The sequence below is a fragment of the Lactuca virosa genome, chromosome 8 (genome assembly GCF_052849685.1).
Source record: "Lactuca virosa cultivar CGN04683 chromosome 8, Lactuca_virosa_CGN04683_v6, whole genome shotgun sequence".
Taxonomy (NCBI): domain Eukaryota; kingdom Viridiplantae; phylum Streptophyta; class Magnoliopsida; order Asterales; family Asteraceae; genus Lactuca; species Lactuca virosa.
Genome location: NC_136433.1, coordinates 5046348 through 5072982, shown reverse-complemented (window position 1 = coordinate 5072982; position 26635 = coordinate 5046348). Strand labels below are relative to the sequence as shown.

General features: G+C 33.6%; 2 long non-coding RNA genes across 10 annotated transcripts; one reads left to right on the top strand and one right to left on the bottom strand.

The window, feature by feature from the left end:
• Positions 1–288: 288 nt before the first annotated feature.
• LOC145128876 (uncharacterized) lies at positions 289–1737 on the top strand. The gene is made up of 2 exons (XR_013717152.1): positions 289–442; positions 1482–1737. It is a non-coding gene; the product is annotated as an uncharacterized LOC145128876 (long non-coding RNA).
• A 14332-nt stretch (positions 1738–16069) lies between these two features.
• LOC145133631 (uncharacterized) lies at positions 16070–19882 on the bottom strand. 9 transcript variants are annotated; one of them, XR_013718660.1, is made up of 6 exons: positions 18865–19881; positions 18529–18680; positions 18372–18445; positions 17042–18257; positions 16537–16963; positions 16070–16435 (listed from the first exon to the last, which is right to left on the bottom strand). It is a non-coding gene; the product is annotated as an uncharacterized LOC145133631 (long non-coding RNA). The 9 variants fall into 9 exon arrangements; XR_013718657.1 differs by having other exon boundaries at positions 16537–16623; positions 16702–18257; positions 18865–19880; XR_013718662.1 differs by having other exon boundaries at positions 16537–16623; positions 18865–19880.
• Positions 19883–26635: the final 6753 nt, after the last annotated feature.

Here is a 26635-nt window from a genome sequence, read left to right as displayed (position 1 = left end):
TCTAACTATTTATTGTGTGGATGTACGAATCAATATAGACCAATCATTTCAAAACCATAAATAATGATAAAATTGTAATCCTACATATTATTTAATTTTGTTAATTAAATAAATATTTAATTACTCCATAAAATATTGAATTAATTTCCCATAAATGCCATGAATTATATTCAATAACCTTAATACCGTAATACAGTCGATTCCTATACAACAACCACCGTCATCTCCATTATCATGCTAAAGTAGTTGACTTCTTCTAACCTTATATTTATCCCACTGTTATAAATTAACAGCCGACACTCATACAAACCCATTGGTGTGTGCTTGTGAAATCGATTAATCGACAATCGTTGTGTGCTTGTGAAATCGATTAATCGACAATTGTTGTGTCGACAATCACAAGTTCGACAATGTTGCTGCCTTGTTTGAATTGCCGCATGAGGTAAGCGATGAACATATATTGATACAAATTATGTATTGTCCTAATCTGTAAAAAAATTTATAGGCATCAATTAGAAAAAGTTATAAGCGATGAGCATATCCTAATATAAATTAGTATAATACTTCGTCAAAAGATAATAACATGTTTATAGATTTACAAAGATAAAGTAACATGAAGTTATACAGGTCTAAAAAAGTTTTCTTTGTTAAATGTGGGTTTGTTCTTATGACAATCATTTTGATTTTTTAATTTAAAAATAAAAAATTGTTTTTTTTTCAATCAAATTCAACTTTAAGTGTTGCATTCAATTGCTTATAAGTTAGTATGCTTAGCGACAATCTTTTTGATTTCTTAATTAAAAAACAAAAAAAAAACTTTTTTTTTCAATCCATTTCAACTTTATGTTCACAGGTTGTTGGTTAACATTTATTAATAGTATATCCCAATTTCCATGAAATAGTTGTGGGCTTTTGGTTGTATATTCTTTTAGTTACGAATCATAGTAAAGTTTAGGTCTTCCTATTACCATCTCTTGCTCTTATTGTCTAACCACTTGAACTGTTTAATATTTATCTTCTATCTTTCACTCTCTGTGATAAGTCTTATTCTGTTTTGGTAACTTACAATCTATTTGGATATGAAACTAGTAAGGGACTAAATGGTTTTATCACCTCTTAGTTTTTGTAACATCTTTTGTAAGGGATATAAGGCTTGCATTTTGAGATACCGGACAATTAACCTTAGAGAGGATAGAACATATGTAGTTATCGATGCCTATGTACTAAAGTGCCAAATCTGTTTTGGATATCATGCAATTAACCTTAGAGTGGATAGATCATATGTAGCTGCCGATGAAAAAAATAGACCAAGCATTTTTGAAAAACATGTCTCATTTACCATATATATCATCATTTAAATATAATATACATATGAAAATCATTAATTTTTTTATAGAAGTGTCATTCTCATATGCTTAATACATATACTATTAACTGATACTATTCTTACATTCTCATATACTATTGTTACATTATGATAGAAGCAGACGATGAAATCAAGGATATTGATAATGAAACAAAGGACAAGGTAATGTTGGGTTTTACATATATGATGGAAATTTTAATATTTGAAAGTTTATTATGTTTTCTTTCTGAGTTTAGATTTTGAAAATGTTGGCATTGATGTGAAAAAAAAAACATGAAAAACAAGAGTATATTCTAGAATAAAGTATTTTGCCAAAATGTTTAAAACGATTATTAGCAATAATATTATTTAAGAATAGATTAGTGATTTTATTAGATTTTGTCGTTTATTTTATTTTTAACCATTCTTAGTTTTATTATTTAAGAATAAATATAATTCTCAGTAATTATTAGTCGTATTATTTAAGAATTAATGTAATTTTATTTCATATAAAATTTGTATTCATTAAAAAAATATTAAATTTGATAATATATGTTTATAGTATTCTGTAAAAATATAATGTTTTTTTCAAGATAATCATGAACATATTCTTTTAGAATGTCTGAATTAATATAATTATTATCAAGAAAAAATGAGATTTTTAAAGTTAAGAGAATTAATTATTCCTTAAAATCTACAATTTTCCTTTTTTTTATTTATGTTAATTGACTAAAATACCCTTATAATGGAATTAGATGATATTTTTCAGTTATATTTAATTCAATAATATGTATTAATCACTTTTCTTAAAATAACTAAGGTATTTGGTCCACAATCAACCCTATATCCACACAAAAAATAGTTAAACTACAATAACCTAAGCATATATATATATATATATATATATATATATATATATATATATATATATATATATATATATATATATATATATATATATATAGGCTTAGGTTATTTTGTTTAAAGTAATTATTGTGTTATTGTATGCATAAATGTGGGCCAATCAAATTTACTTATTTTAAGAAAGTGATTAATATACATTATTAAATTAAATATAATTGAAAAATTCATCTTAATTAATTACAAGGGTAATTTAGTCAATTAATATAGATTTAATAAAGGAAAATTGCATTTTTTAAGGGATCATAAATTCTATTAATTTTAAAAATCCGATTTTACGAATTATAATTCTTTTAATTCGGACATTCTGACAGAATATGTTTATGAGTATATTCAAAAATAAAAATATTCTTGAACGATAAATAATAAAAATATTCTTGAACCTATTTCTTGATGATGACTTTAAAAACTTCTTGAAGAGTAACAACTTCGTGTAGAAAAACAAAATCTTGAACAATCAATTGAAGAATAAAAACAAAAAATACATTATTTCTTATAGAATACTGGTAACAATTGTTAAGAATTACATTTATTGTTAAAGAATAAAACTAAAAAAACAATCAAAACAGGGAAGAAACATCAAAATCTAACAACGACTAATACATTCTAAAAGAATAATGTGGTCCGTTCTTCAAGCATCAACTTCTGTGATTCCAACAGAATTGGAATTCGTCATTCCATTCCAACGTTCACGCCCTTGATCAGCATGTCTCCTTCACGCATTCTATAAGAATAACTGCTATGAAATTGTACATTTTAATACAATTACACATATTCTAACAGAATGTCATAAAAAATAAATAAAATCTTAAAAAGCATGAAATTCTTAAATATAGAATTCTTGTCAAAATTCAAGGTCAAAGAAGTCAATATTTGACCGATTCAAGTCAAACATGATATTACTACAAAATGAAGAATGTTGATAGCACAAGGATAACAAATTCATAACTTGATGTATATTACTACACTCATTTCAAAAAGATGGAGATATTATTCTAGTGTAAACATGATGTGCGTTATACGCTATTGAATATTTGACTTTTGAATGTCAAATTAAAATGATGGTTAACTTGTTTTGGTTCATAAAGAAAAAACATATGGTCTATTCAAATCACACTAGTTTGAAGCTACAAAGTTAAATATACATGGATCAGTTTTTGATTTTTAATTTTTTAGAATCTAAAGGGTAGAATTTCAATAAACAAGAACATACCTGTTCTTGAGCAATTTCAAGCAGGCCCTTCTCAAGCTTTTGGCCCCTTAATTCCAGAACCTAGAGTAGACACACACATGATAAAATCCAAATCAAAAACCTAAGAACCCATTGAGATTGTGCTAATTAGTTATACAAATTGAAATTATATATTAAATGAAGATTGAAAAAGACCATTAGTGGAGATGGAGATGTGAGGAAGAAACCTTGAGGGGGCGAACTGAGAATCCTTTGCTTATGGCAAGACCGGTACGAGACAACCCAAGATCAATTCCTAGACTGAATCCACCCAACCACCTGGAAACAAGCTTCCTTCGCATGACGTTTGGGGGAAAAGGAAAAAGGGTGTTCTTCGACTTCGAGTGAGACATCTGCCCTAATTTTTGAAGTACGCACTCGTACAGAACTTGAGTGAGAATTGAGGTGTATATTGGAAGGATTAGTGGGTGAAAGTGTAAATAATGTTGGCAATCCATGCGTCTGCGCCATTTTCATTCTCTCGTTCCTGATGCCCTTCATCACCTTCATCGATGTACAAGGTCGATAACAGTTGCCCTTCTTTTTGTTTCAGGTCATTATCGACAGCTGTATATAAGAAAATAAATTAGGTTAAGAGTGAAGGCTAGCAAGATTATAGGGATTATTTTTGGAAGTTATTAAACAAATGACTAAATTACCCTTATTTATTTATTTAATTATTTAATTTTTTATTTAATTTTGATTGGCCCACATTTATGCATACGATAACACAATACTTAGTTTAAACAAATGAACCTCTCTCTCTCTCTCTCTCTCTATATATATATATATATATATATATATATATATATATATATATATATATATATATATATATATATATATATATATATATATATATATATATATATATATATTGAATTGGTTGGTATTAGCCCTGTCGAAAATACCTGATACTCGAATTACCAGCCCGATTTTTTCGAGTATCGGGTAAATCGGGCCGGGTTAATCGGGTATCGGGTTAATTTTTTCGGGTATTCGGGTAACCCGATTTTTTTCAGGTCGGGTATAGGGTACATTTGTTGGGTTTCAGGTATACCCGAATTATCCAAATTATTTTAAAAATTCCTTCTTTTTTTCTTTCGTAGAGCTTGTACTCTGTAGCAGGTATTTGATCACGCTTAAACTAACTATCATTATTCTAAAACATGAATCTCTTTTATTATGACAGTATGGCACCAACAATATTAAAAGCAATTGTTTATATGTCACCATGTTCTTTAAAACTTAACTGTTTTCTAGATTATAGTTTTTATTGCAACTAACAAAACTCATTATCTTGACGAAACTTCAAAACATGGCAAAACTTATGGCTACATGTATCTTAAACATTTTAAACTTTTAAACTAAGATCTTTAAGTATTTTGTTTTTTAACATCTTATAAGATTAGATTAAGCTGTTAAAAGATTACTTGATATCTCAAATATTATTGACTAAAAAATCTCAATGTTCAAAGTTTGAGTAACTTCGTTTATGCCTCGTTTGTTTATATAAACAACACTAATAGAGCACGACATATTTATTTCATTAAATTTATTTTCAGGTGCCATTAAAAAAAATTATATATTTCAGGTAATACCCGTATTACCCAAACCCGACCCACTGCCCGAATTACCCAAACCCGAATTACCCGAATTTAATTTTGGGTCGGATAACGAGTATTTTTTTTAATATGAAAAACCCGAATTACCCGAAACTCGAAAAAATTACCCAATCAACACCTCTAGTTGGTATGATACTACCGTGGTATTGAAAACTTTATACATCTACCATACCATGATTTTACATTTGGTATGGTACTACCAACCAAACATATTAATTACCGATATTCTTGGTTCGGTTGGTTTTCCGTGATACATATTTACCAACCCTAATATGATGAGGATTATTGATTTGAAGCCATTCAAATGTCCATTATTGCGATCCAAGCCAATCAACTCTTCCAAGTCCGAAAGCTAAGAAAACTAAAAATATAATCTATATCGAATCTCTATCGAATCTATTTAAAATATAGAAAAAAGGAAACGAAAATTCAAATTATATACAATCTTTGATGCGAATCCTCTTCTTAGGTTGGTTGAACTTGTTTCTTTCGATTGCCCTTAATCACCAAAAGTAGGTTGAAATTAATTCAATATGAGCTGTTGAAACACATTTTATTTGACGGTGTTAAGATAAACATCATGTGTGGCACTATGATTATAAGTATTATTTGGGTAACTGTTGTGATCAAGAACTGGGCCTCTATTAACGGAAAAAATGGAATTAATTTTTTTTTGGAAACGGCAAATATATTATAAGAGAGGTACCCCCACCTAGCAAGTAACTAGATGAGGGACCAATTAACAAAGTACAAAAGAGTTCAGATGATTACAAGCCATTAAAAGGAGAGACTGACCACTCGTCCCAATTATAGATTACAGTTTTACCCATGTGTTTTAACCAATAAAAAACCATGGTCTTAATACATTCAGTCTCGTGCAGTGATGAAATACCCTCCAGTTGAAATAATCGTTTGTTTCTGAACCTCCATAAATTCCATAACAATCCGTAGCAGATGAATACTAGCCTTTCTCTTTTCTTTGGACAGCTTCCCCATGTGGCAGCAAAATGAAGAAGGTCTCCAATATTTTTTATTAAGAGCTGATCGAGCTTTACTCCACACCAACTCATGATATTGTTCCTGGTCATAGAGGCAGTCCCCCCGTGATACTCCAACCACCCCATGAATTGGTTATTCCTAAACGAGTCATGAAGGGTATAACGAACATACATTGTCTCTACATTGGATCAAGAACAGGGTTAGAAGGATAAAAAACTGCTAATTCGTATAGGGCCATAGAACAAGCCCAACCAACAACCAAAGTTGTATGTATTATATGAACAGAAAGCAACCATCCGGGATCATTCAATACAACGATATGAACACGATACCAAGGAAAACCCATGGAAATACCCCTTTATGAAAGAAAAAGACACTACTAACTATTAAAGAACTAATGAAATATATGATCAACCCACATTTATCGAATTTGAAAAAGAGTCATAAGAGATGGTTTGATCCTCTTATTTTTTTTCTCGAACCAAGAGATCCACGAATCGGGATCCTGATGCATATACATACAAATGGTCCACTGAAAGCAAGAATTTCCGGGCAATCAATAAGAACATGGTCTGCAGCTGATACAAAATGGAATTAGATATACTAACAAAATGGCTGATTTAATGTAAGATGCATAAATATGATCAAAATCTTCTTAAATAGTTTGTTGTAATTTGAAACGTTCCCTGCAGTTTTGATGAGCCCGAAATTCTATCCAATACCAAACAATCTAGGTCACGGCGCGCAGCGTCAGCACTCGCTTGCAGAGCAGTGGCTACCCGGTCATGATCAGCAGCATCGCGTTCGAGGATTTCAACTTGGATCATCAAACCCTCGTTAACCTGGGTGAGAGAATCAACTTTCGCTTCCAAGGCAGATCTGGCATCCTCCGCGACAGTTTTCTCCAAAGCAAGAAGCTAACACTTCTCTTCAGATCGTTGAAGATCGTCCCCAAGCTCGAGAACACGACGCTCCAATCCAGAAATACGGGCACCACACCTGGCATGCGTAGCTTCCATTTCTCCCAGGGACTGAATACGCCGTGCACCAGCAACAAGATAGAACATCGCCTGTGCAGCAGCATAGTATATGTTATGCGAAAGGGCAGGACTACCCATAGCATCCATATCCGTAACGGCAGCCGGGGGAAAGGCGTGTCGGGCGAACTCGATGGCATTAGCACGAATAGAGAGGCGCAACTCGCTGTGAAGGTTCCAGGAGGGAACAAAACTAGGAGGCCTGAGAATCCCCACCAACAGTGCCACCCGAACAAGCAGGAGTCTGGTCTGGCTCGTCCAGGTCTCTTGCAGGTGAAACCTTAGCAGGAGCAGGAGAGGCGGTCTGAACAGGTGTAGAAGAAACAATCACAGAAGAAGCAATGGGCTGATTATACGCCCCAGCAATCCCTTCGGACTGTTGACTGTCGTCATCAGGGATCACAACAACACCCGTCGGAGCCGAAGCAATGGAATTCAGAAGACGAGAGAAACTGCGCCTAGTCTGAACTCGCTTGGCAACATTCGACACGCTGGTGGTTGGCTTGCCCATATCCATCACGGCTTTCCTTTTAGCCTGCATGCGTCGGGCGTCAAAGATGATACCCTCCTTGCTGTCCTCGCTGCTCTCCGCGGAAGAAGGGCGAACACCACCCAACGACATGATGGCTGAGATAGGGCGGGCACTCAGAGGGTTCGCCTCAGACAACAAGACACCCCCAGTCGTTGGAGAAGTAGATGAAGCGGCGGTCAAGGCAAGCTGGTCTATCCGGCGAGGAGGAGGGAGGCTTTCGACCAAGTCTACTTCCGGATGCTCCAACTTCCCTCGATAGCGTTTTCGAAGGACTTCATCCATGGAAAGAGGAGATTCGACACCTGAAAGCACGAGAACATAAAATCTTAGCCACAACTAAGTATACAAAAAAAAGAGAAGAAAGCAAGAGAAAAAGGAAAAGGGGAAAAAGCAGGCACTCACCGTCAACGACGCAGAAGAAAACCGCCATCTTGTCGCGACGCCTCCAGGAAGGACTCATCCCTACGTCAGATAGTAGGGCTTCAGATTAGTCTTCAGGAGACACTTGAACATCCTTCAAGAAATCATCAACTCTCTGATTATGGGGAAAAAGTTTAGGAATGGTGTCAGCAAAGGCATTCGCACGATATCGTCCGCAACCAACCAGGCCCTGGTTCACCCATAACCATTTGTCCTACCAATTTTTGGGCGTTCGTCCGTCAGGAACCAAAGCATGCCCTCCCCGTCGGACAGAGAATGTGCACTTGTCACCGGTAAGACAGAACCTGAAGAAGTACTTAAACACAAAGTAGTCGGGGAGATAACCGTTAGCACGACAGAGCATCTCAAACGCCACCACTTTGTTAACAGCGTTGGGATTCAACATATGCAGGCTACAGTCGTCCCTATGAATGACATCTACCTGGAAATCTGTCAATGGAAGACGAACACCAGTATCTAGGGTTTTATGATAGATCCCAGTTTTCCCGGGGGGAGGGGATGAAATAAAAGAACCAGGTGAGGGAAATTCTACACCCTCCAATGAGGAAAGGCCATAAGCGGTTTCAAGCTGCTGATACTCAACCGCTGAAGGAAGAATACCGGGAATATTCGCCATGAAAAGGTTAAGAAAGGAAACAGTGTAAAGAAGAAAGAGGACGATAAGAAGATGATGGGTCCAAAGAAAACCCTATGAGCATTCTTATAACGAAACGGAAAGGGTGGGACATTCAAAATATCTGACACAATGACGTAACCGCCAGCCATCATGAGCGGTCACGTCGGCATTAAAACCGGAGCGGCAGGCAAATAAGAAATGGAAACGCGTAGAGGAATCAAGTCCAGAACGCCACAACTAGCGCTGCAACGCTACTGCTACTGGACTGGGGGACTTGATGACGTGCCTATGCTAGCACGACAGAACCGTGCCTAGCCAAGAAACCTGGCGTGCCAGCCGAACCAAGCTCAGCGGGCTCAGCGCCGGCCGGCGCCCCTAAGAGCAGGGGGTCCCAGCAAAAGTCTCGCCCCCGCCAGAGGCGCTCTCAACGTCCCGACAAAAAGCTCGCGCCCGCCAGGGACGCTCCCAGCGTCAAGACAAAAGATACGGTCAGGAGACAACAGGCAGGATCAGACCATTACCGTCAGAGCCAATAAGGGCGCTCTAACGGATAGAGGCGCACGACCCACCAATCAACGACTCTGGCCCTGTCTCCTTAAAGCGATCCTGTCGCGTACGGATAGGGCAGGATCGCTAGGTATAAAAGGGTACGCTTTAGAACTCACAAGGTAAGCCATCTTCCCCAGCTATATCCCCAAAAACCCTAAAATACCTTCTAACTTGACCGTCAGAGCGTCTTTCCGGGAGCCTCCTCCCGGGAAACGGCTGACGGCCTCTCTTTCTTGTGATCTTGCAGAGTTTACCCGGAGTCCAACAGGGAGACACGAACTAAGGGCCGAGCCAAGGTCGCATCATCCGCGTAAAATTCATAACCTCTACATACGGACTCCGTTTTCGTCTGTCTTTTTACCGTTGAGTTCCTATTAATGAGATCTTCAAATATCATTTAGATCGCGTAGGCCAAAAATCGCTCGATCTAAAATTCGAGTTTCGGGTCGTACACTGCTATGCCAAATCTTAGAAAATTCATAACTTCCTCATACAAAGTCAGATTTGGGCGTTCTTTTTTTGTATGTTCTCAGTTTAACGTATACTACAACTTTTGTTTAGATTTATAAGGCTAAAAAGTCCTCCATCGTAAATTCACTATTTACGTCTCCCGGTGCCGTGTCGGTTTTGCCGAAAAACTTCGACAGGTCATAACTTCTTCGTTATAACTCGGATTTCGGCGTTCTTTATATGTACGGAACCCTTGTAACATATACTACCACTTGGAAAAGATTAATCTTTCTATAAAAACTTTCATCAAAAACTCATTTTTTGATGCTTATTGTCTCTAAATTGAGTAACCCGGATCTGCGGGCGTTACAATTAAGACCAATTATTAAGAGCTTTCTGGATGTCCAAAGTGTTAAAGTTCGTGACTTTATGAGTCCTAGACACATTTGGTCACTGAATCTGAAGTTTGGGCTTAAGTACTTAAGCCATTAAGCACTCATTAGGGTTTTGGCAACACCCAGCGTACTGAGTCAACCACCCCGATGGTGGTCAACGTTAGGAGAAGTATGCCCAACGTAACAGAGGAGTACGCCCTGCGTGCATCCTATGTTGGGCTTTTGTTGAATTGGGCTTTGGGATTGGGCCACCTTTGGACTAGTTGGACTTAGCTCTTGATGGGCTTTCTGAGCGTACTAGGCGCGCCCTAGTACGCTGGGCGTACACTTGTGTACGTTGGGCGTACTCATGACAAAAGGAAACCCTAATATTTAGGGTTTGGGTGCTATATAAACAACCTTATGAGCTCATAACCCTCCCTTACCTCAGCCTCCATTGTTTAGAGCCGTTTTCCCCAAACCCTAACCATTTCCTTGAGTGTGCGAGCTTATAGAGTATATTTTGAGTAGTAGAAGAAGAAGGTGTTACATCAAGGTGTTGGAGAAGGAGATCAAGCTTGTAGATCTGAAGTTGTTTGGTGCCCTAGAAGCTCCAGAAGGTAAAAAGCTTCAAACTTTATGCATGTATGTTATGGATCTTGCTATTTTGGCTTTAAGGAACCATTTCTTGTCCCAAAAGTCCCAAGGTGCATGATGTGATTTGGAAGAAAAATCTATCCTTTTAGACTCTTGAAGAGATTTTGAGTGATAAAAATGAGGTCCCAATGGCTTAAGATGTCCCATGCTTGGAGTAGGAAGGTCTTAATGGATTAATGTGACATCCCCATTTTCACGGCCAGAAAAGACCGATTATGTTTATGCTTTATAAAAATCAGAGTACCTCTTTTAATAAAAATGATGCGGAATTTGTTCCCAGAAAAACATGATAAATACATTATCAAAGCATTTCCGAAGAAATGTATTTTTATTCATTTTCAAAACCTTGGGATGTCATCGTCAATACATAAACATAAGCATAAACAAAACTTACATTCATTTACACTAGTGATCTACATCTCTTTTAAATCTCTCAGTGTAAAGTAGCTTCATATCGACACCTGTGATACAAATAAGCTTGAGTGGGTCAGGTTGGGAAACCTGGTGAGTATATAGGGTTTTCAACCAACAATAATATAATCATTATGTTTAATCATCAAACAATCAATCAACCCAATTACCCATCCCCATTATCTTATTTACTCTTAAGGATCTACCCTAAGAATCAGCTATTCCTCGTTCATTCATTCCTAAGGATTATCCTAAGGAATAGGCACGAAATCCATCGTTGCTAATGATACATCTGTCAAGCACAACTGCTAATATTATCACTTAGGCGCAACTGCCAAAATTGTGACATTCTTTATGGGGCGCATCTGCCGGTATAGTCCTTTAGGCGCATCTGCCGGGGTTATGAGGTTCTCTATTAGGCGCTTCTACCAGTAGAGTCCTTTAGGCGCATCTGCCAGGGTTTTATTGACAGTATCGTTTTCGAGAATCCACTCGCGATACAGGTCAATGGGTTTTTAGAGTACACCGGTGAACACATCGTTCACAACACCTACAGGTTGCGAGCCTGCTAGGGTTCCACTGGACTGTCTAGAATAGTCCGTGGTTGTCATCCATACTCTGCTAGATGACGGGGCCAGCATTTGGATTCTTTGTGTAAGGTAGCTTCATATCGACACCTGTGATACAAATAAGCTTGAGTGGGTTAGGTTGGGAAACCTGGTGAGTACATAGGGTTTTCAACCCACAATAATATAATCATTATGTTTAATCATCAAACAATCAATCAACCCAATTACCCATCCCCATTATCTTATTTACTCTTAAGGATCTACCCTAAGAATCAGCTATTCCTCGTTCATTCATTCCTAAGGATTATCCTAAGGAATAGGCACGAAATGTATCAAAGCATTTCCAAAGAAATGTATTTTTATTCATTTTCAAAACCTTGGGATGTCACCGTCAATACAGAAACATAAGCATAAACAGAACTTACATTCATTTACACTAGTGATCTACATCTCTTTTAAATCTCTCAGTGTAAAGTAGCTTCATATCACACTGTGGGCCCAGGGGTAATCCAGTCTGTAAAGCTGTGGACCCAATACATGCTGTTATTTGTATATGTGTTATGTGCAGTGTATCGGTATTTTCGGAGAACTCACTAAGCCTCAGACTTACAGTTTCAGTTTATTGTTTCAGGTACATCAGGTGATCGCGGAAAGACAAAGACGTCATCGTACAACTCCTCATATTTATGTTTATGATTCTTGGATACTATGATATTATACATTTTGAAAACAACTTTTGTAATGATTAATGGTTTTGCAATGTTTTTAAAAGTTTAAATTTGGCATGATTTTTATGGGTGTTACAAAGACTTTTTTATTAAAATACTCTAAAGTATTTCTAGCCTTTAGAAGCATGGGAGACAAAGCATGAAGGCTGAAAAGCAACCCCCATATTTTAATATTTTTGGCCATACCTCTTGAAAAGAGGAGGATTCTTTATTTTTTATAAACTTCAAGTTTATAAAATATAAACTTTGTCTTTAGGTAAAAGACAAAAGAATCCAACTAATCCAAAATATTGTGCATGACTTATTAATTCATACCATATGAAATAATAACTAGTTATACTCTCTTATGATTATTATTTTTATAAAACAATAATTATTCCCTAATTAAAATACAAGAATCGATATTATTTATTAATAATCACATTAATAATAAATATACAAAATGTGCCAACTTGATAAAGGCGTGACCCTATAGGATCATATATTATTAGCAATATCACTCCATGATGATTCCTGGGCATATAGATTCAACAGTTTATACATCTCATTACACTCAAGCCAAGATGTGAACATTGAAGATGCAACAGACGGTTTGTTAAGGATATTGTCGATATCATCGTCTAGATCATAAATAACTTGTTGTTGACCAGGAAGATGAAAAGGAAGCCTAACCACAGCAGGATACCTATAATGAATATCATAACCAAATATTATCCATGATGCTTCACATGCAAATATATATCTACAATCATAATACTCTTTTATTTCATTTACTGAATCATCGGTACCACCTTCGTTGTTGGATTGTATGACAACAAGTGTTGCTCTGTCAAGACCCTTGTTGATATATTTGAATAAATATTTTATAGAACTAGCTTGATTGCACCACTCAACATTAATGTGTCCTTGATATCTTTTCAAAAGGTCTTTTTTATACACAACAACATGTCTGTTATCCAATCTGATACCAGACTTTTCAACAAAAGATCCATCATTTCGTCTCCTATATATCGGAAAACCATCTTCATCGACTGAAGTTTCAGACTTTTCAATTAGTTTTGCTGCATGTATCGTTCATCACCAGTAAAAGAAGAATGTAAGATAACACGTTGTCCGGTGTTGGAAAAAGTTGTCTTCCCTGATCTTTTACCTTGCGCAGATTTCCATAGGATGTACATCTAAGAATTTTTTGTTTTTTCCGTATGAAAAAAAGTCTCTCGCTTTCAATCATTGTATATGCATCAACCAAAAACTGTTGGAAAAACCTTCTTGAATTAAGAATTAATGAGAAACTATTAACCCTATCTTGAATTTTGTAAACAAAAAGTTCTCTCATTGTACCGTTAGGTCGCTTGCTGCTGCTTGAAGACGTTAGACCTCGATGAAGGATGTCTTCTTTGTAACCATCATTACGATATGGAAAGAGTAATGGATACTGAAGAGTGAGATAAGAAGGATGTAATTCACTAATACGTTGAAGAGACCTCGATGAAGTTTGTACAATGATATCTCTATTTTCAAAAGAATCATCAATGTCTCCAACAATTAGAGCGGCAACCTCAGATGCAGACGGTAAGTTATATGCCATTCCATCTTGTATCCTTTTTCCAATAAAGCGTAACTTAAGGTCAATGTAAGGATTGACTTGGAAAGAATCTTTTACCATCCTATAACACTGAACCAACACATTGTTGGAATCCAACATAAGCTTCAAATCGTGTATAATCTGAAGATCAATTGAATCAGAAGTTGATATAGATGCATCTTCTTGTCGACTGAGGATAACATGAAATTTAAAAGTTAATACTTGTAATCATAAATAATGAAAACATATGAAATAATTTTGATATGTGTGAATATGTACCCAAAAATTGTTTGTCTATTTGAGTCCTCATTGTCGGTGTCATATATGTATAACTGAGAGAATTTTGGTAACTTGGCGGCGCTTCTTTAGAATCTGGCAATTCAACCTTGCCATAACCACAACATAGTGAAAAACTTGTATTCTCTTTATTTTTTCCTCTAACAGATTCATCCATCCAACTTTGCATTACATATTTGACATACAAACATATTTGACATACAACATTCTGGTCACCATGATCAATGTAATCTGTTAAATAAAATCAATGTCAAATATAACAATCTATGTATGTGTAACAATTCCATAAATTTAAGATATATAATAATTAATTCAAATATTGTTTTGTGATGGCTACCTTTTGATACACCTTTAGGTATGTTTGCATGTGTATGTTGATCATTAATATCTTCATTTATTTTCAAGTCAAACATAGGAATTGCAGATATGTTGGTAGGCTTCCTTTTTAATCTCTTGGTTGCTGATGTTAAGTTGACAGAAGAAGAAGCTTGAATTATAGTCGATGAGTTGATGGATTGCATGCCATTGGAAAAGAAAGAGTATTGTCTCTTATTTGATATCGGTGTTTGGATGTTATTATAAGAAGTATATATGTCTATAAAGAATAATAGAAGAATTAGATAGTATAATTTTGTTAGAATTGATTTACATTTAATAAATGACAATAATAATAGGTGGAAGAAAATTACTCATACCATTGGAAATGTTAGATAGTGGTGTTCTAACATTTAGAATTAAAGAAGGAGATTGTAAGCTTCTTTGTTGATATGGAAATGATTTATAGGTGCTTTTATTTGAGTTACCAACATAATTTGAATTGTTTGAAGTAGTAACTGTCGGGAAAGATTGCACATTTCTGTTATACAATATAAACATTTGTAAAAAATATATAATTATTTATAAGAAAGCAAGGTAGTAATTGAAAAAATTGTATTTATAAGGAATGAAAAACGATTACCATTGGTGTGCATGTTAAAAACATGAGAATTACATGAACTTTAAAGGTTGATGCCGTGGAAATTCCTTTGGATTTTCTATTATCCAAATATATTTTTTTAATCTTTCTTCTCTCTAGCATGGTTATAATACATGTCATTTGGTTTATAAAACAAAAGTAACGAAGACGGTAAAAATGTTACAATAAAATGTTTTGAAAATATAATGAAAAATTGAAAATGTATCAAGAAAATTAAAAGATTTATAAATCATTTTAAGAGATTGATAAAATACTCGTTCGTGTATTAATCTCCAAAATAGTAGTAGTTGGATAAAAAAGAAATTGATAATATCACCATTCTCTTTCATGTAAAAAAACATATTTGGTTGATGAATTATGAGATATTGATGTAGATGACTTTTTTTTTTTTGATTTTTTATCCAAACATAATTTTCTAAGTTTGCTCTTCTCTTTAGCATGACTGTAGTCCATATTGTTCTTTGAATGTGTAAAAAAAATAGTATTTAAATTAAATAAAGATGATCTATTTGTAAAGATGTTATAAGAATATACCGAAAGTTAAACACATTCAATTAAAAATTATATTATATTATACATTTGAAAATTAATTTTTTTTTTTTTTTTTGCATGTAATATCATATTTCTTCCTTAATAGCATTTAAAATTGTATTGTTTAACTGACATCTAAGGTAAGCAATAAAGAATGATTTAAAAATCCTATCTTATATATGAAAAAAAAAGTAATCATACGAGACTCCTTGTATAAAATACTCATTCTTGAAATACTGGTTTGGTCAAAAAGTTTAGTCATTACTGTTTCATTAGTTCTGAGTCAATGAGACAATTGTTACATATATTAAATAATAATTATAACTAGATAAGTGCCCCAGCTTTGCGGGGGTTGGAAGCCTTCAGGTTCAAGACTTGAAGCTTGTTTGAGCCACAGAACAAAAGTTCAGGGTCTATACATTCACCAAACAAAATACAACATTTCTTCTGTGGTGAGAAATGTGGTTTTATTTATCAGTCACTCTTGAAATCTACACCTTATGCAAGAAAATATCCGGTCAGTAGACCTAATATACCATCAGCAGCAAGTGTCAAACCACTCTGCAAACATACAAATAAAACAGTTAATACATTTAACACAAGGGTATTTCTGTCTTTTTAACACAAAACTCTATAGAAGGTTATTTTACATAATATAATACCTCAGACTGGCACGGAAGCATGTCAGCACGAGCCATGGCTTCTAGTTGAGCAATTATTTTCCTAAGTGTATGGGCCATCTTTTTTGCCTGCAACACAAGGGTATTTTAGGCAAAATGACAAATAATCATATACAAATTTCTAAAAAATGCACCATAATAAAATACCTTCTCAAAAAGTAACTTTGGGTTACAAATCACCGTATTGGGGAAACATTGAATAATAACTATTGCATTCATTGTGAACAGGGGCAAAATGGTCCAACTTTTGTACAATGTGAATAATAGCTAATAAAAAAATGTCATTTACGGTGTGTTTTTAAGTATTCGATTGAATGTCAAATTTGTATATATGTTGTTAGCTGGTGAATTGAATGAACATGACAGCCTGTAATATTCATCGATCAAAAAAATCTGAAAAATTCTGCATCTGTGATACAAATATAGAGTGCAAAAATCAGAGGTTTATGGAGAAATAAAACATAGAAGATGGCATTGAGGAGCTTACATTTTTCAATTTCTTCCTTGATATCTAATGAGACTTCAAACTTAGGAGGCACTTTAAGTAAAAGAGGTTGAAAGTCACGTGGAATCTCCAACTGACCACATGCAACCATCTGATGTAATCACTACTTCCTTCTAATTTCATGACCATTTACTTCTAATTTAAGTTCATCAACATAACACTCTTGAGTCTTGACCATTTACCTCTAATTTTATATATTCACTAACTTCCTTGTAATCTCTAATTTTATAAGGTAAATCTTAGTTTTAGTCAGATGACTAAGAAAAATGTAAAATAAATCTTTAAAAAGAAGATGACATTTAGTTACATGTTAAAAATGAATTAAGTTCAAATAAAATTTAGGCAAGATTAGGTTTAGACCAGCCATTTTATGACACAAAAAAACTTTTGAATCATGTAATTTAGCCACTGAACTATTTTTTTTTTTTTAGATTTTCATCGTAATAGTTCGGTGGCTAAATCATCAAAAACTAAGAGTTTAATGAATAAATCAAAAAAATAAAATATTAGTGTAGCGGCTTAATTAGTAAATAAAATTTTTAGACGATAAAAAAAGTATAATGGTAAAAATAAGTTGTTTTTTTTTTTTTGTAATTTTTATAATATCAAAACAGGCAAATTTTGAGACAGTAAAAAAAAATATAATGGTTTAATGACTAAATAAAACAGGTAAATGGCAAAATCGATAAGATAATGAAAGTACATGTGCTTTTTTTTTTTTTTGTATTTCCCCAAAAATATAACAATACTACTATCAACAGTCATTTTGATTAGTATAAATTAGAAGATAGAAGGTAATATGTTTTCAAAAGAATACCTTTAAACCCCCGACTTCAACTTCTCCCTATTTGAGATTTCTATCATCAATCTTTAACACATGTAAAAGTGTTGGGTGTTGATTTAATAAAAATAAATAAAGCTAAATTGATTGAGGATCTAGTTTTGGATGGAAGTACAGCTAAAAGGTGGGTAAGGGTAATCTTGTCATTTGGCTTTAGCAAATCATTTTGGCAATGTCAATGAAGCCTTCATTCTTAGCCTTGTAAAGAACAGAGCACGTAATAGGAATCTTTTTGAAATCTGTATATATTCAATCAGTTCCATGCCTGGTCGACACTCCACAGGCTTTGCATCCCAGTTGGTTTACTCCAAAATTCTAACAGTTCAGCTTCTTCAACATTGAAACAATGCTCCTTGACTTTTATATGATAATTGCAACAGAAAAACCCACAGTTCGTTTAGTTATCTGAACAAATTCAGTAACAACACGGACTAAGAACAAAACATAAGAAACGAAAATGTTATCACACACCTCTCTATTGCATCTATCATCCTCATCGCTCTCCTTTTTTTTATTCCATTTCCCTATAATCTTCAAGGCCTTTTCTAAGGAAAGAACCAACACTCATAGTCCCAAATTTGTTCAATTTCACTGAAATCTAAATTTAAGAACTAAAAAAAGTAGTAACCTGAGGATTAAGTGTGGTACGGTCATGCCATTCCCAGAAACAATCAACCAAATTGTCCAAAGTAATCAGAAACACCAATCAGTCTCGTAGTCGTGGGTGATGAAGTTTCAGTTCACGTACTGTACAGATATGGAATTGGCAAAGGTCCACAACTACAAAAAACTTTACTCTTATTAGAATAAACGACAATCAGACAATTACACATCTGTTATGCTCAACAAAATGGAAAGATGGAATAAAATCTAACAGATGCGAACAAAAGTTGTCTAAGGGTACAACACAACAGGTAGTAGGTCCACAAAAATCTTACTAAAAAAAACGCAAAAATGAAATTACCTTTCTTTGATGTGGCTGAGCAGTGATGAAGTAGAAAATCGGATAGAACGTCTCCGTCGTTGGTTCAAACGGAGACAGACACAGAAGGAATTTGCTTCTTGCAGGACCAAAGTCCTAACTGAAATCGGAGTTGATTTAGGAGCATACCTGGATTTGGGGAAACATTGAAGTGTGTAGAACGAATCGAACCAAAAGAAAATGTAGAAATTAGGGATTTTCCATTTTTCATCTACTTCCCAGCGGTGGCAGACCCCTCCGGCACCAGTGATGGTTGACGATGTTGGTGGCGAGAATCTGTCGGCCGTCGATGTTCAATCGTTACCAGAGATGTGGCGGTGACGAACCAATAATTGCAAGTATTGGACTTCGGGACCGCGTTGGAGTGGCGAGAATGTGTCTGAAAGGGAATAGACCGGCGACGAACATGAAGTATCTGAAGAAGAAATGAGAATTTTGGAGAGAAGAGGATATTTCTGAGAGAAGCTTCGAGAGCGTGATAGAAGACGGAGGCGGAGGTGCCGTCGATAGCATCGTCTGGAGACCGTACGCGGAGGCGATCGGCATGAAGATGTGCAGGGGTAGAGTAGGTGCAGTCTGGCGGTAGAGAAGATAGGAAACCTCTCCTTATGTGGAGGTTATCGGGAACGAAGACGAAGCGGTGGGAAGATAAACGGAAGTCCGTGAGTGGATCCATTGAAATAGATGATGAGCAGAGGCAGTCTCTGCGAGGAAAAGTATTGGGTATATCGGTGGAAAAGAGAAGAAATATCTGTGAAGGATCATCGGTGCGTGGGAAAAAAACGTATTAAGCTTTTGAGGCGGTGGAGGGAACGTAGAAGGAGACCTGCACCATCAATTTAGGGCATAAATTCGGAGTTATTTGAAGAAGATTGTGGAGGACTGATTCTTTTTGGAAGGCGGTCTAAGGAAGAGTCTAGAGACAGTGGAGAAGATTGGATTTGAAGCGGTGTAACATCTGGATTTAACCTGGGTTGACGAAAAGCGAGTACACAAATCCTAATCTTATTGGATCATAAAGCGGTGAAGCAAATTCAAAACAACACGTATACATAAAGAAGGTATAAGGTGACATAAAATAACCCCTAAAAAACAGGAGATAGATTTGCAACCCCATTCATAATCAAGGGACCTATTCTGCCAAAACGTTAGGAACTTCACTGTTCCTAACTTTAGACATTTTTAATATATACTAGAAAAGATTCTCCGGCGTTGCCGGAGTCGGAAGGTATTGCTTTGTAAAGTAAAGTAGCATGTTGGTTGTTTTTTGTCCGTTAATGTGAGGGTAATTTGGTCTTTTCAGGTAGTAGGGACTGAATTTGTCATCATAGGTAAACCATATGGACCATTTATGTAATTTTGTCGTCAAATTCAACAAAACCTAAGGATCATTTATGTAAAATAAACCAATTCCTTACTGTTCATAAATGCTTTTACACATTAAAAAAAACTCATTAATTAAAGAAGTGACGATAAAAAAAAATGGGAATCGTTTTAAGCAAAAGCGGAGCGAGAGAATTGAGCGGAAGAAGTAAAAAACAATAACTTAGGGGAAAAGTGGCAACAGGTAAAACAATTGAGGCAAAAGAGTAAAAAAAAAGTTGTAGAATTACCATTTCATAAAAGTGTTATCCTTTAAACAAAGTGACACACAAACAAAAATGGAGGGACCGAAAATGTAATTTAAGGGACCAAAAGTGGCAAAAATATCTCAACTTTACTAAAATGGGAATCGTTTTAAGCAAAAGCGGAGCGAGAGAATTGAGCGGAAGAAGTAAAAAACAATAACTTAGGGGAAAAGTGGCAACAGGTAAAACAATTGAGGCAAAAGAGTAAAAAAAAGTTGTAGAATTACCATTTTATAAAAGTGTTATCCTTTAAACAAAGTGACACACAAACAAAAATGGAGGGACCGAAAATATAATTTAAGGGACCAAAAGTGGCAAAAATATCTCAGCTTTACTGTTCTTTTTGTCCACAACTTTAATATATATATATATATATATATATATATATATATATGGAAAAGTTCAATAGAGAACCATAATTATTGGTTCTTCAAGGAACCAAATCTTTTTTTCAATTTCTAGAGCTTATTCTTTATCGAAAAAAAAAATCTAAAAATATCTAAATTCATATATTAACATTGTGAATGTGAAAAATATTTTTCGGATTCACCGTGTGAATCCGGATTCACATTGTGAATTTTCAAAGATTCACATTGTGAATTTGACGTAAAAAAAATCGAATTTGATATAATTGGAAAAACTATAAAAAGTTATGAATTTCTGTATTTTTAGTTTTTTTTTTTTTTGATAAAAAATAAGTTCTAAAAGTTGAAAAAAAGATTGGTTCATTGGTTAATTATGGTTCTCTATTGAACCTCACCCTATATATATATATATATATATATATATATATATATATATATATATATATATATATATATATATTAACCAAGGAACCAATCGTGAGCGTCGGAAATCATAACGATCAACGGCCAAGGAAATAGATGTACACTTTTACATTTGACACACACAGACCGGATTATACCAAAAAATCCACCATTTACAAAAAAACTCACCACTTTTTTTCGTTTAAATTTTTTTTTAGGCCATGTTTTTTATCAAAAAAAAACCGAATATACCGTTGTTCACGATTTTTCGTCCTCTTTTCATAGAGATCCATGATGATATATAAAAAATGAACTTTTTTTTTCGAAAAAAACTCACTTCATTTTCTTTGATGAAAAAAGTTAAGGTCTATTTTTTATAGAAAAAAAATTAATAAATATATCAAAATTCATATTTTAGTATTTTTTAAATATAGATTCATATTCATGTTGAAAAAAAAAACGATATTTCAGTTCAGATTCATATTGTGAACTTGTTCAGATTCATATTGTGCACCTGTTCAGATTCACATTGTGAACCTCCTCAGATTTACAGTGTGCATAATAATAAGTCAGATTCACTGTGTGAATCTGAACTGATCGGGACTTTTTCACATTGTGAATATTAAAATTTGAAATATTTACAGTTTAGATTCACAGTGTGAATCTACACTGATCGAGTTTTTTTTTTTTTTTTTTGTGAACTTTCTCAGATTCACAGTGTGCATAATAGTAATTCAGATTCACAATGTGAATCTGAACTGTTCGAGATTTTTCATATTGTGAATGTTAAAAATTGAAATATTTACAGTTTAGATTCACAGTGTGAATCTACACCGTTCGAGGTTTTTTTTTTTAATCGGTGTTAATGTTTAGTAATAAAGTATAAAAAATTAATATTTTTAGTATAAATAGTTTTTTTTTTTTGATAAAAATAAACTTAAATATTGAAAAAACTAAGAAAATTAAGTGAGTTTTTTTCGAAAAAAAAAGTTTGTTTTTAATATATCATCATGGATCTCTATGGAAAGAGGACGAAAAATCGTGAACAACGGTATATTCGGTTTTTTTTTTTCGATAAAAAACTTGACCAAAAAAAATTTTAAATGAAAAAAATGAAGTGAGTTTTGTTATAATCCGGTACATGTGCGTTCATTATAAAAGTTTACAACCCTTCCTTTTGCCGTTGATCGCTTTAAATTCCGACGCTTTAAATCGATATATATATATATATATATATATATATATATATATATATATATATATATATATATATATATATATATATATATATAGGGAAGGGTTATTTGGAAAACAAAAAAACCCTAAAAATCATAAAAATGCATAAAGATCGATGGAGTATCCATCGTCACGTCCTACAGAAACCGTATTGAAATCAAACTCACACTCATTGGAACCGAACTCAATAGCATCGATGCATCAGAGAAGCTCTGTAACAGTTATCCTTCCATTCCGATAGATCACTCAAGTAAATGATGAAGTAGAGCACATTGACCGCCGATCACCGTCCTAAATCCAAGCACACCTTCGATTGGGTGCTCTTCCACGTCTGTCGTGTTGGCGACACTGCTCATCTTGTCTACGCCATCTCCAGTAAGTTCCTTCTCGCGTGCAATTTTTCTGTTTCTCATCACTGTAATTTAGTGTTTCAAGTTCAATATAGTGAACGATAGGGAGAATCTCGATAGGATATATGAATGCATATTGTGTGCTTGTTGTAGCACATCATGCCCTAGATATTAGTGGAATCCTAAGTCTTACCTTGGTTCTGCTGCTATAATACATTCCTCAATATTTTATCAATGTACACAATTGGAGCATGGCAATCATAAACAGAGGTGAAGATGTTGATGGTTTTTCATTTGGAACTGCTAAAATCTGTATATTTGGTCTATCTACTATCTGTCAAGCTGCTTCATCAAAGACACCAACATCCTCTGTTATTCAAGGCATTTGTTCAGCTGTATTTCTCAATGTTCTAACCTTCTTTATTTCATCATTCGAGGGACAAGGAATCTTCCAGATTGTAAATAAAGATGTTGCAAACATCTTTGATTCTCCAAAAACATTCTCTGAGCTCAAAGAAAAGTTTTCTAATGAAAATGAAGCTCCATCTGTAATATTATCCAAGTTTCGTGCATTATGTATGCTTTGGATTTTCTTTAGCTGTCCTAGAAATTCACTTGCAGCCTGCTTTGAGCTCTGTACTTCTAGTTCAACTTCAACAGATGTTGTTCCTGTTACCATTCCCAATGGGGGGCAGTATTTTCTCAGTCAGGTGACAGCTGGACTTGACACCTGTGATGTGAAAGGTACCGTAAACCTCTGATTTATCTTTTTTTAGTCAATGATAATCCTACCTGGTTGGAAATTAATTGTAAATGAAAATGATATGTTTCGCTTAAATTTTTCATAGACAACTCAATTTCTGCGTTTTTTCTATTTTGCCCTGATAGGTCGATTAAAGCAGCCCTAGACAAGTTGGATTTATCCCAAAATGATGGGGCGGATGTATACGAACTTGTATCTCACTGCATCAAAACCTTTAAGCATGGTTCAGAATATCGAAACGATATCAGATTTCTCAAGATTTGGCTCATATATGTAATCTCGTTTCCCTCTTTATCTCTGTCTATATGGATGCACTGCATTAGCTCCAAATGAAGTGATATAGTTTGTTGCTTGAGGTCAAGGCATCACTTTGACATACAAAATTTAAGCAATGTATATGAACAAATTAACCCTGGATTTATGATTTATCTATCTGCATTGCCCTTTATAAAGCTTAGTGTAGTTTTTAACTTAGAATAATTTGTGGTTAATACATTCATTTATCATCACAGAAAAATTTCTCTGTAATAAAACAAAAAAAACGCTTTTGTGTTTGCAGATGAATTTTAGTCCAAACTATGAGGCTGTTTTCAGGGAAATTGAACAGCTTAAAATTTGTTTGGATAAAACTTTGCTATATGAGTCATATGCATTGTTCTTGGAAGCAAAGGGAATGATGAATGAGGCTCATTTAGTGTATCAGTCAGGCATTTCAAGGTCCTTACAATCTTCTCCTCTTTATATCATATCTATGTCTAATCTTATGACCAAGGGGTTATAATTTAAAATTAAATTGTTATTCTCTTAATGGTTTTCATTGCTAATGGGTATAGTGTCAAGTTTTGTTATAGGAATGCTGAACCAATAGAGAAGTTGAAGAAGGCACACACCTATTTTCTTGAAAGAATGCAAGAAATAATAGATGCTTGTTCACATAAGAAGGTATCTATGATATGATGCTTGAAACTGTTTTTTCTTTTTTTATTATGAGTTTGCTCTTCAAATATGGTTATAATATTTAACAATGCCAATTATGGTTATTTGTAGGTGGATGGAGGATCCCCTCTTAACAGTGGTTCAAATTGTATGAATCCATGGTCAATCTCTACTCTCTACAATCTATTGCAAAAGATGAATGCTCAAATATCAAAATACACAGTAAGAAACTTTGGTCATTCATTGTTGGATGTTATAACCTGTAATTCACAGTTGAGGTTTTTTTCATTGACTAAAAAAAGATAAATCAGGGTTTCAATCATGTGATTCATATGATTTACATGTAATTCACATGTAAATCACATATGAATTACATGATTCACATGTAAATCACATGTAATTCACATATGAATTACATGTGATTCACATGTAAATCGCATGTAATTCACATATGCATCACATGTAATCCATATGTGAATCGTCTGTGATTCATATGTTAATCACATGTAAATCACATATGTAGTTTTGTAAGTGTTTTTGCATCAATCATTTTTTTTTTAAATTTTCTTGTAGATTTGGATGAAATTGTGATGAATATTGAAGAGGTGAAGATGATAAATTGAAGAAAATATGGAAATATTGACACGAAGACATAAACACGCTTTGGAATTTTTTAGCATTTTTTTGTTTTTTATATTTTATTTTGTATCGAATAAAATACTTATTCTATTGTACATGAGGATTATAAACGTTACCTTGCGATGAATTTGCATAAAAAAAATCTTCAAGACCTAAATAAAAATGAGTTTTTTTTATGATTTACTTACGAATATTATAGTATAAAAAATATGAATATATGCATTTGAAAAAATATGCATATATGCACCTAAATTTCTTTTTTTTTTTAATGCAGTTTTTTTTGAAAAAAAATGTAACTTTCTTTAAAAAACTTGCAGTTTTTTTTTATTAAAAATGAAGTTATAAAAAATGCTGTTTTTTTTTAAAAAAAATGTAGTTTTCTTTAAAAAAATTGTAGGTTTTTTTTGAAAAAAAATGCAGTTTTTTTAAAAAAAATGCATTTTTAAAAAAAAACATTTAAATTTTTTTTTTTCAAAAATACATGTTTTCTATCCAAAATTAAAAAATATGCATTAAAAAAAACGAAAAATACTATTTTTAAAAAAATCTGAAAATTTGATTTATGATGTAAATTTTTAGACATTTATATTAATATATTAAATAACACAAAAAAATTAAACATTAAATGAGATTGGTAAGATGACGATCATGTTCTTAACGAATTAATTTTGATTCAACGCTCCACTTTTAGTTCTCGGGTTCTCGGGAAACTTTGATATATATATATATATATATATATATATATATATATATATATATATATATATATATATATATATATATATATATATATATATATATATATTTCGATCTATTATTCTCGATCTCACAAAACCAAAATAAGAATCATAAAGTTGACATCTTTCATTGAATTAAATTAATATGATTTAAAAAATAACGAAAAAACATGCATGCAAATTTACATATATTTATATACTTTTTGGAAATTACAATTTTACCTAAATGACTCTAAACCTAATGACTTATTTTCCACTCAAAAGAAAAGGGAGCCGTTTTTTTTTAAATCAAAATATACAATTGTTATTTCACATTTTTGCAATCCTATAATGTCAAAGAATCCGTTTCATTTATCCTAATGTTAATCGATGTATTTTATTTCTGATATCATCGGCGTCGTACCAACCTCCACCTCCGGGGCCATAGGCTGCGAATTCCTGAATCAGGTTCTGCTAATTGTGATTTCGGATGTTAGGTCCAAAGCAGACGATTCCATACATGGTTTTCAAATTGGGTTCTGGGGTTGATTTTGAATAAGGAAGGAATACATGTAGAATTCGTTATTAGAGAGTAGAGAAGAAAGATACCTGGATGAAGGTCAAAACACGGTGAAAAACTTATGAAGAAATAATGGCGGCCTTCTCCTCTGATGTTGAAAGATGTTTCTTGTGGTTGGTAAAATGATTTTAAGGGTGA